This window comes from Hippopotamus amphibius, chromosome X (genome assembly GCF_030028045.1).
Source record: "Hippopotamus amphibius kiboko isolate mHipAmp2 chromosome X, mHipAmp2.hap2, whole genome shotgun sequence".
Taxonomy (NCBI): domain Eukaryota; kingdom Metazoa; phylum Chordata; class Mammalia; order Artiodactyla; family Hippopotamidae; genus Hippopotamus; species Hippopotamus amphibius.
In genome coordinates this window covers 74,467,980-74,480,229 of record NC_080203.1, presented here as the reverse complement: position 1 = coordinate 74,480,229, position 12,250 = coordinate 74,467,980, and the positions used below count along the sequence as shown (strand labels likewise).

The following is a 12,250-nucleotide window of genomic DNA, read 5'->3' as shown; positions in this document are numbered from 1 at the left end:
TTAAAGCTTAATACAGAAATCCAATAATTAAGACCTCATTGTAAAATTGTAAGGATAGACATATAGGTTACATAGGCATATGGAAGGACAGAAATGGAAAGTCCACAAATATACCCACGTATATATGATAAACTGATTCTTTTTTGTTGTTGTTTTGTGATTGGTTTATTTCACTTAGCATCTTTTTTTAAAAATAAATAAATTTATTTATTTATTCATTGGCTGCCTTGGGTCTTCATTGCTGCACATGGGCTTTCTCTAGTTGTGGCAAGCAGGGGCCACTCTTAGTTGTGATGCATGGGCTTCTCATTGCCGTGGCTTCTCTTGTTGCGGAGCACGGGCTCTAGGTGCATGGGCTGCAGTAGTTGTGGCACATGGGCTCAATAGTTGTGGCTCGTGGGCTCTAGAGCGCAGGCTCAGTAGTTGTGGCATGTGGGATCTTCCTGGACCAGGGTTTGAACCCGTGTCTTCTCCATTGGCAGGTGGATTCTTAACTACTGCACCACCAGGGAAGCCCTCACTTAGCATCTTGTCCTCCAGATTGAGGTTCATCATTGTTGTGACAGGTGTCAGGATTTCCTTCCTTTTTGAGGCTGAGTAATTTCCCATTGTGTGGATGGACCCTCTTTGATCCATCCATTCGATGAGAGATACTTGGGTTGAGGGACACCTGGGTTGCTTCCACTTTTGTCTATAGTGAATAATGCCGCTATGAACATGGGTGTACAAATATCTCTCTGAGACCTGATTAACTGATTCTTGACAAGGGTGTCAAGACACTGCAATGGGGAACAACAATCTTTTCAACAAGTAACGTTGGGACAAGTGGATATCCCCATACCAATCAATAAATTTGGTCGGTGACTATACACCTTGCAAAAATGAATAAAATATGAATCAAAGACCTAAATTTAAATGCTAGCATTGCAACTATTAAGAGAAAAACTTAGTTGTACACCTTCATGACCTTGGATTTGATATTAAGTCTAAAGCACAAGCAGCCAAATCAAAATATGGTAACTTTTGTCCTTGAAGAGATACTATCAAGAAAGTGAAATAAAGTATAGTAAAAAGAATGAAGTACTGATACATTGTACAACATGGATGAATTTGAAAGTACTATTCAAGTGACAGAAGCCAGACCTAAAATGCTTCTTATTGCATGATTCATTTATGTGAAATGCCTATGATATGAAAATTTATAAAGACAAGGTAGAGAGTAGTTTTCAGAGGCTAGAAGGAGTGGTAAAAGAGGAGTTTAAAAGTTGAGTTTTATTGTATATGAATTATATCACAATAAAATAAATGTACAAAAGATGGAAATGTAGTTTTTCATTAAAGATACAGTGATATGTAAGCAAATGGAAAAATAGTATCATGTGTTAGTAAGGAAATGCCAATTAGAAATCACTGTGATCAATAAATCTCTACTGGAATGGCTGAGTAGAAAACCCCAGCATTTCCAAGTGCTGCTAAAAATATAGAATAAATGGAGTCTTAAGTATTGTTTATCAAATGGAACAAGTAGTTTTTTGTCCATTTTTTAATAAAATTAAACGTACATCTATGGTATAGTTAAGCAGTTGCTCTCATAGGTATTTATCTAAGTTGAAATAATAACCTTTATTCTCATATAGAACTATTCATTAATGTATACCTGCACAACATAGTAGCTTTTTTGTCAGCCGAAACTTGAAAGAAGTTGAATGGCCCCCAACAGGGTAGTGGATCAATAAAATGTACTACATCCATTTAATGTAGTATTACTTTGCAATAAAGCATAGTGAATTATTAATACATTTAACAATATAGATGAATCTCAAGTGGATTTTGTTATATATTCAGTCAAAGAATCCATACTGAAAATGCTGACACAGATGATATTTTAGCAAACGCAAAGTGTAGTAACACAGAAGAAATTGATGTTTTCCTGAGGTTAAGTGTGAAATGAAGAGGAACAAAGAAGTGGTTTTATTGTTTTTGTTTCAATTATGGAAATGTTTCCTGATGCTTAGTGCTATTTGGATGAATCAATGCATTTTTAAAAAATAAATTTATTTATTTACTTTTAGGTTGCTTTGGGTCTTTGTTGCTGCGTGTGAGCTTTCTTTAGTTGTGGCGAGCCAGGGCTACTCTTCTTTTGCAGTGCACGGGCTTCTCGCTGTGGTGGCTTCTCTTCATTGCAGGGCACGGGCTCTAGAGCACAGGCTCAGTAGTTGTGGCACACGGGCTTAGTTGCTCCGTGGCATGTAGGATCTTCCTGGACCAGGGATCGAACCCATGTCCCCTGCATTGGCAGGCAGATTCTTAACCACTGCACCACCAGGGAAGTCCCCAATGCATTTTTAAAATAAAAAAAGTGGATTCCAGAATATAAACATTTTACACAAATTTTAAAATATATTTTAAAAATTACTGAAAGCCATTTTCTTCATACCACGCTGTCCTAATTTTTATTGCTTTATGGGAGTTTTTATATTTCATAGCTTAAATCTTCTAACTTTATAATTCTTCTTTGATAATATCTTAATAGAGGGGCCAACAGCTTATTCCTTTAATGTACCAGATGGCAAATGTCTTAAACCTGTGGACCATGTGGTCTCTGTCACACTACTGAACTCTACTGTCATAGAAAGCATGTAAATTGATGAGTACGGATGTGTTCCAATAAAAATTTATTTACAAAAACAAGCTGTAATTTGATGTCGGTGGAGATGGCCCAGTAGAGCACATCAAAAATCTGTCCCATTACAGAAATAACAAGCTACTAAATACTGTCAGAACAAATCATTTTGAACTACCATATAATCCAGCAGATCTACTCCTGTGTATATATCCAAAGAAAATGAAAACAATAATTAGAAAAGATACATGCACCCCAATGTTCATAGCAGCATTGTTTATAATAGCCAAGATAAGGAGGCAGCCTCAGTGTCTATCAACAGATGAATGGATAAAGAAGGTGTGGAACATATGTATACAGTGGAATACTACTCAGCCATAAAAGAGAATGAAATTTTGCCATTTGCAGCAACCTGAATGGGCCTGGAGAATATTATATCTCATGAAGTCAAAGACGAATACTATATGATATCACTTATATGTGCAATCTAAAAAATAATATAAATGGATCTATACACAAAACAGAACAGATTCACAGACATAGAAAACAAACTTAAGGTTACCAAAGGGGGAAAGGAGGTGGGGGATTGATAAATTAGGAATATGGGATCAATAGACTCAATTAAATACAATAAATAGATTAATTACTACACAAAATAGATAAGCAACAATGATTTGCTGTATAGCACAGGGAGCTATTCAACATCTTGTAATAACCTATAATGGAAAATAATGTATTTTTATATATATATGTGTGTGTGTGTGTATATATATATATCTGAGTCACTTTGCTGTATACCTGAAACTTAACACAGTATTGTAAATCAACTGTATTTCAATCAAATAATAGATTCAGGTAGTGTTTGAAAATTTGAAGAGATTTATATAAATGAAGGGACTGAACAAGTAATCAAAATATAAAACCTGTCAGTAAAGACGTCTGTCATATGCCTTCACTGGTACATTCTACGAAATATTGTGTTGATAGTAACCACTCAAATTCTTAAAAAAATGGAAAGGAGGGAATACTTATACATTACTCTGATATCAAAGCCAAGTAAAACCATCACAAGATGAGAAAGTAAATACCAGTATGTCTTAGAATATAGATTCCAAGTTTTTCCAGAAAATTCTGCAAAATGGAATCCAACAGCATATTAACAGAATTATACACCATGAATAAGTGTAATCATTGCCAGTAATATAAGGATAATACATCACATTAATGTAATGAGGGAAAAAAAAGGATCATCTCAGTTGATACAGAGCAAGAATTTGATAAAAGCCAAGAAACCTTTCATGATTTCAAAGAAAAAAAAAGTAAATTAGGAAGAGAGAGGAAATTTCCGAACATGATAAATACCATTTATGTAAAACTCATAGCTAATATCAATGTCAAAAGACTGAATGCTTTTTATCAGCAAGACAAATGTACCTGACTTCACCATTGCCATTATATATTGCCCTAGATACTGTAGCTACAGCAACTAGGCAGGAAGAAGGAATGGAAGGTATAGTAATTGGAAAGTAAGAATTAAAACTCTTTTTATACTTCTATTATGTAGAAAATTCCAAGGAATTCACAGAAAGTTTCTAGAGATAATAACAAGATCAGCAAAATTAAACCATCAACACTCAAAATTAGTTGTATTTCTGTAGCTAATTATAATCTGAAAAGGAAATTTTAAAATTATTTTAAAAATCCATGTACAATAGCATTCAATAAAATAAAATGCCTAGGAATAAATTTAGCCTGTGAGTTGAATTATTTGTTCAGTGAAAACTGCAAAACTTTTCAGGAATAAATTAAGGGACATGTAATCAGATAGAAAGACATCCCATGTAAAGGTACTGTAATACAATATTCTTAAGATGTCAGTACAACCCATAGTGATCAACAGATTCAGTGCGATTCCTTTCAAAATATGAGTAGCCTTTAATGCAGAAATGGAAAAACTGGTCCTCAAATTCATATGGAATTGGTAAGGTTGTGAGTAACCAAATCTGTTTTGAAAAAGAGCAAAGTCAGAAGACTTGAATTCTGATTTCACAACTTACCGCATGGCTGCATTAATCAAAAATGATACAGTCCTGGCATAAGTATACACATATTGATCAATGGAATAGAATTCAGTTTCTAGAAATAAACCCATATACCTATACCTAGTTGATTATTGATAGGTTTCCAAGATCATTTAATAAATGGTGCTTGACAGCTGGATTTCCACATGCAGAGGAATGAAGCTGAACCCCTCCCAACAAATGGTGCTTGGACAAATGGACTCAGGAATAAAGATGTACCATACACAGAATTCTCAATGTGCATTAACATCCCAAATATAAGAGCTAAATCTCTGTAACTTCTAGTAGAAAACATAGGAATAAATCTTCATGACCTTGGATTTGGCAATGAAATCTTACATGTGCTATCTAAAGCATAAGCAAATAATAAATATATTAGATGTTATAAAAAATCAATACTTTTTTCCATTGTAGGACATTACCAAGGAAGAAGAAGGCAACATGCAGAAGATGAGAAAATACAAAGCCTATGCCCAATACGGTTCAAGTATCAAGAATGTGTTATGTATTAAAAAAAAGAAAACTCTTACATCTCAACAAGTAGACAATCCAATTAAAGAATGGGCAAAAACTTGAAAAGATATTTTTTCAAAGAAAATGTATAAATGGACAAAAAGCACATGAAAGAGGCTTCGTATTATTTGACATAAGTGAAGCAAAAGCAGAACCATGAGATAACTTCATATCCGCTACTGTGTTTGTAATTTTAAAAGCATGAAAAAGAGTAAGTGTTGGCAAGAATGTATGTAAATTGAATCCTGTCCACATAGCTGGTATTTAAAATGGTTCAGTTTCTGTGGAATACAGTGCAAATATGCAAAGAGACAATGAAATTTTGGTATATGCCTTACAGTGGAATATTATTCAGCTGTAAAAGTCATAAGGTAGTGATAACATGCTAAATTTGGATGAACCTACAAAGCATTATGCTAAGTAAGTGAAACCAGACACAAAAGGTCACATGTTATATGATTTCATACATATAGACATTTCTTTGAGAAAGAATTTTGATTATATGCTGCTAGGAACTAGTAAGAGAGGGAATGTGGAGAAACTGCTTAATGACTATAGGGCTTTATTTCGTAGTGATGAAAATGTTTGCTACTAAATCATGTGAATGTGCTAAATGCCACTAATGTGTTCACTTTAAATTGTTATTTTTACGCTTTGTGAATTCCACTTCAGGAAATTATATTTTTAACCTGCCAATAAAGAAGCCCAGTAATAGATGGTTTCACTGGTGAATTCTTCCAGATGTTAAGGAAGAATTAATACCACTCTTTAGCCTTTCCCTGAAAATACAGCTGAGGGAACATTTTAAAACTCATTTTATGAGATAACATTTCCATGATACCAGTGTCAGGCAAACACAGAGACAAAACCTATAGGTCAGTATACCTTATGAATATAAATGCCAAAAACCTTGAAGTACTAGTGACAACATGCTAAAAGGGATTATACACTATGAGCAGAATGGGATTCTTTTTCCAGAATTGCCAAGATGATTCAGCATACATAAATTAATGTTACATACCATGTTAATAGTGTAAAGGGAAAAAATAACACATGATTATTTCAAAGCATTAGACAAAATTCATACCCTTTCTTGATATACAAAGCTCTACAAACTAGAAATAGGGTGGAATTTCCTCAAAGGCATTTATGAAAACCATATAACATTAAAGGGGAAAGATGGCTGTCTCCTTATGACCAGAAATAAAACTAGGATGCTTCTTGTATTCAACTTTGTACTAGAAGTTTTAGCCAGAACAATTAGCCAGGAAAAAGAATAAAATACATCGAAATTGGAATTGAAGATGTAAAATTGTCTCTATTCTCACAATATCATCATACATTTAGAAAATCCTAAAGAATACGTGCAAAAAAACTGTTGCATCTTGTAAGAAATTCAGCAACATTTCAGAGTATATAGAAAAACTGGTTATATTTTTGTATACTAGCAATGGACAATGCATAAAGGCAAGTAAAGAAACAATTCCATTTACAATATCATAAATAATAAAGTATATAGGGTACATTTATTAGGTGTGAGACTTGTAAATTGGAATCTACACAATGTTGCTGAAAGAAATCAGACAAATGGAAAGACACCCTGTGTTCATTTATTGGAAAGCATGTTTAACATGCCATCAGCCCATAAAGCAACATACAAAGTTAATGTGATCCTTATCAAAGCTCACATGCCTTTCAGAAAAGGAAAAGCTGATCCTAAAATAGGATCCTAAAATAGGTATGAAATTGCAAAGAACCCTGAATAGTCAAAATCTTGAAAACTATAAATTTGGATGATTTACACTTTTTTCAAACCTTACAGCAAAGCAATAGTAATCTGCACAGTATGCTGTTTGTGTAAGGATAGACATATAGGTCAATATCATAGAAATGAGAGTTCAGAAATACATCTTATGGCTAACTGATTTTCCAGAAGATTGCCAAGACCATTCAATTATGAAAGAATAGTCTCAACAGATGGCCCTTCAACAACTGGAGATCAACTTACAACAGAATGTAATTGGACTTTTAACTCATAACCTTTATAGAAATTAACTCAAAATCTATCAAAAGCTAATACTATAAATACTATGAAAAATCTTAATTGAAAATGTATAGTAAAATTTTCCTCATCTTTAATTTGACAGTCAATTCTTAGATATGACACAAAGTAAAATCATCAAAAGAAATAATAGATTACAGTATACTTCATTGCAGTTGTTTTTATTGCACTTTGGGTGCATTGCGTGTTTTTTTTTTTTTTTTTTTTCACAAATTGAAGGTTTGCAGCAACCCGTCATTGAGCAAATGTATTGGTACCATTTTTCCAACAGCATTTGTTCACTTCATATCTCTGTCATATTTTGGTAATTCTTACAGTATTTCAAAATTTTTCATTATTATATTTGTTATGGTGATCTCTGATCAATGATCTTGTAATTGTTTTAGGAAGCCACATACCACATCCATACAAGACAGTGAGCTTCATCAGTCAATGTTGTGTGTGTTCTGACTGCTCCACTGACTGGCCATTTTCCTATTTCTTTCCCCCTCCTCAGGCCTATCTATTCCCTGAGAAAAAATGACAATGAAGTTAGCTCAATGGATACCCCTACAGTAGCCTGTCTAAGTGTTCAAGTGAAAGGAAGACTCTCACATCTCTCACTTTAAATCAAAAGCTAGAAATGATTAAACTTAGTGGGGAAGGCATGTTGAATCCCTAACATAGGCCAAAAACTAAGCCTTTTCTGCCATTGGTGAATACAAAGGAAAAATAGTTGAAGGAAATGAAAAGTGCTTCTCTAGTGAACACATAAATAAGAAAGCAAAGCAGCCTATTGTTGATACTGACACAGTTTTAGAAGTCTGGATAGAAGATCAGACCAGCCTCAACATTCCCTTAAGCCAAAGCCTAATCCAGGGAAAGGCCCTAGCTCTCTTCAATTCTATGAAGGTTGACAGGAATGAGGAAGCTGCAGAAGAAAAGCTTGAAGCTAGCAGATGTTCATTCATGAAGTTTAAGGAAAGAAGCCATCTCCATAACATAAAAGTGCAAGGTGAAGCAATAAGTGCTGATGTAGAAGCTGCAGCAAATTATTCAGAAGATCTAGCTAAGATAATTAATGAAGGTGACCACACTAAACAACAAGTCTTCAGTGTAGACAAAACAGCCTTCTATCTGAAAAAGATGCATGTAGGACATTCATAGCTACATGGAGAAGTCAATTCCTAGCTTCAGAGGACAGGCTGACTCTCTTGTCAGGCTAATGCAACTGGTAGCTTTTGAGTTCAAGCCAGTTCTCATTTACCGTTCTGAAAATCCTAGGGTCCTTAATAATTATGCTCAATCTACTCTGCCTGTGCTCCGCAAATGGAACAGCAAAGCTTGGATGAGAGCAGAGCTGTTTACAACATGGTTTACTGAATATTTGCAACCTACTGTCGATACCCACTGCTCAGCAAAATAAGATTCCTTTCAAAATATTACTGCGCTTTGAAAATGCACCTCTCATTCAAGAGCTCTGAAAGAGCTGTACAACGAGATTAATGTTGTATTTATGCCTGCTAACACATCACCCATTCTGTATCCTGTGTGTTAAGGAGCAGTTATGACTTTCAATTCTTATTATTTAACAAATACATTTTGTAAGGCAATACCTGCCATAGGTAGTGTTTTCTTTGATGTTTTGGGCAAAGCAAATTCAGTACCTTCTGGAAGGGATTCACCATCCCAGATGTCATTTAGAACATTTGTGTTTCATGGGAAGAGGTAAGAGTATCAACATTAACAGGAGTTTGGAGGACATTGATTCCAGCCCTCATGGATAACTTTGAGAGTTTCAAGATGTCAGTGGAGGAGTAAACTCCAAATATGGTGGAAATAGGAAGAGAACTAGAAATTAGGAGTGGAGGCTGTAGATGTGACTGAATTGATGCAATCTAATGATAAAATTTTAATGAATGAGGAGATGCTTCTTATGGATGAACTAAGAAAGTGATTTCTTGAGATGGAATCTTCACCCGTTAAAAGATGTTTTTGAATATTGTTGAAATGACAAGAAAGGATTTAGAATATTACATAAACTTAGTTGATAAAGCAGTGAAGGTGTTCGAGAGGACTGATCCCAATTTTAAAGTTCTGCTGTGGGTAAAATGCTACCAAGCAGCATTGCATGTTACAGCAAAGTTGTTCGTGAAAGAAAAAGTCAATTGATGTCGCACACTTCACTGCAATTGCCACAGCCACCCCAATCTTTAGCAGTTAGTCAGCGGCCATCAACATAAAGGCAATATCCTCCACAAGCAGAAAGATAACTACTTGCTGAAAGCTCAGGTGACAGTAATTTTTAGTTAAGGTATATAGGTTGTTTTTTAGGCATAATGATACTACATACTTAATAGACTACAAGGTAATGTAAATATAACTTATCTTCACTGGGAAACCAAAAAAATAATGTGACTCGCTTGACTGTGATATTTGCTTTATTGCAGTGATATGGAACCACACCCTCACTATCTCAGAAGTATGCCTGCAATTGGACTTTATTTGACTTACAAATGTGCACCATAGTGTGGAATTGTGGACCAACCAATTCCACACAAAGGTATATTTCTCAGTTAAAGGGATATTAATGTTCAAGTAGAAATTTTGTATGGAAATATGTATAGCCACACTATTTGCCATAGTCAAAGGGTGTGTAAATTGAATAAGGCCCTTATATGTCTGATTTCTTTCACTTAGCACAATGATTAAGAGGAACATAGATGTCATACTGTGCATCTGTAATTCATTCCTGTTTATGGATGAATAATATTGCATTTTATAGGTATATTAGTTTCTTTACCCATTCATCGCCTCATGGTGATTGGCACAAAAACATTTGAAGAAATAATAATAATGTTTGGTAAAAGACATAAATGTGCAGATTCAATAAGCATTGTGACCTTGAAGAGAATAAACCCAAATGCATGCTGATATACAATGTAATCAAACTGATGAAAGCCAATGATGAAAAAAATTTGAAAGCTCCTACCAAATATCAGTGTATTTTATATGTGTGTGTGTGTGTGTGTGTATGTATATATATATGGTAACAGTAATTTGAATAATTTGAATAAATAACTGTATATTTCTTATCAGATACTACAGAGTCCAGAAATTCGGACATCTTTAAAGTGCTGAAGGTAAAATTAACACAGAATTCTGTAACTAGCAAAAGTATCCTCTTAAGTGAATTCAAGATTATTATCAAATGAAGGAAAACCTAGATAACTTTTTATCACAAAAATGCTTTAAAAGAAATGATAATGGCTTTCCTCAGGTAGTGACACAAGAGAGAAACTTGCTACTTCAAAGGGATAAAGATTGAGCAAGTAATGGTAAATTATCTAGGCATATACCATAACCATTTTTCTCCTAAACCCTTTAAATTGCATGACTCTTGGAAACAAGATTGTAGCATTGCTTGAGGGGGACGTTCAGTATATTTAGATGTAAAACTATGGTAGCAACATAAAGTAGGCATTAGGGGGGAATTTTACCACAGGGGAGGTTTTTAAATTTTTTGTTTTGCACTATCCACATAATAATGTTACCTTCTGCGACAGAGGTTGGCATGACACTTTGCAACCTCTTAAAACATTTAGAGTATCCATTTTGAGAAAAGAGCCCAACAGGCCATGTTTGTCAGATGAAATTATTAGTTTTTAAGAATACAAAAATCTCAGCCCCAGGGTAATCTCATGTTTACTTTGAAATGTTGCAGCTTTCTCTCTCTGAGAATCTTTATCTCCTACTCCACAACGTGAAGCAAAGCTTCAGTGAAAGCTGACTCCATGGGGTGCTTAATTCCTCAAGGTTCCTCCACCTGGTCCTTGCATGCAGTCAAGTCAGCTTCATCTCCTTGGCCAGGTTTGTTTCATTTTTTTTTTTTTTAATTTTTAAGCTCTTTATTGGAATATAATTGCTTTACACTCATGTAGCAGCTTTTGAGGTACACCAAAGTGAATCTGCTGTATTTATACATATATCCCGATGTCCCACACTCTCTGTCCTGGCCCTCTAAGGCATCACCCATCATGGAGTTGATCTCCCTTTGTTATACAGCAACTTCCCACTAGCTATCTATTTTACAGTTGGTACTGTATATATGTATATGCTACTCTCTCACTTTGTCCCAGCTTCCCCTTTGCCCCCCGCCCCCCAAGCCCCATGTCCTCCATTCCATTCTCTGCATCTACATCCTTATTCTTGCCCTGTCACTGGGTTCATCAGTACCATTTTTTTTGATTCTGTGTACAAGAGTTAGCATACAGTATTTGTTTTTCCCTTTCTGGCTTACTTCACTCTGTATGAGAGACTCTAGGTCTATTCACCTCATTATGTATAGCTTCATCTCATTCCTTTTTATGGCTGAGTAATATTCCATTGTATATATATGCCACATCTTCTTTATCCATTCATGTGCTGATGGGCATTTAGGTTGCTTCCATGTCCTGGCTATTGTAAAGAGTGCTGCAGTGAACATTATGGTACATGTTTTTTTTTGTATTATGGATGTCTCTGGGTGTATGCCCAGGAGTGGGGTTACTGGCTCATATGGTAGTTCTATTTGTAGTTTTTGAAGGAACCTCCAAACTGTTTTCCATAGTGGCTGTACCAGCTTATATTCCCACCAACAGTGCAGGAGAGTACCCTTTTCTCCACACCCTCTCTAACATTTCTTGTTTCTAGATTTTTTGATGATGACTATACTGACCAGTGTGAGGTGATACCTCATTGTGGCTTTGACTTGCATTTCTCTAATGATTAGTGATGTTGAGCATCTTTTCATGTGTTTGTTGGCCATCTGTATGTCGTCTTTGGAGAAATGTCTATTTAGGTCTTCCGCCCATTTGTGGATTGGGTTATTTGCTTTTTTGGTATTAAGCTGCATGAGCTGTTGGTATATTTTGGACATTAATCCTTTGTCTGTTGTTTTGTTGGCAACTATTTTTTCCCATTCTGAGGATTGCCTTCTTGTCTTGTTTATGG

At 35.0% G+C, this 12,250-nt stretch overlaps 1 long non-coding RNA gene across 11 annotated transcripts in view; it reads left to right on the top strand.

Moving 5' to 3' along the window:
* The window catches only part of LOC130841823 (uncharacterized), a 230,560-nt gene that overhangs the window by 79,440 nt on the left and 138,870 nt on the right, over positions 1-12,250 (top strand). For all 11 annotated transcript variants that reach the window (XR_009050289.1, XR_009050290.1, XR_009050291.1 and 8 more), the window contains 3 exons: positions 9,709-9,821; positions 10,358-10,401; positions 10,983-11,128. This is a non-coding gene — a long non-coding RNA (uncharacterized LOC130841823). The remainder of the gene's footprint in view (positions 1-9,708; positions 9,822-10,357; positions 10,402-10,982; positions 11,129-12,250) is intronic.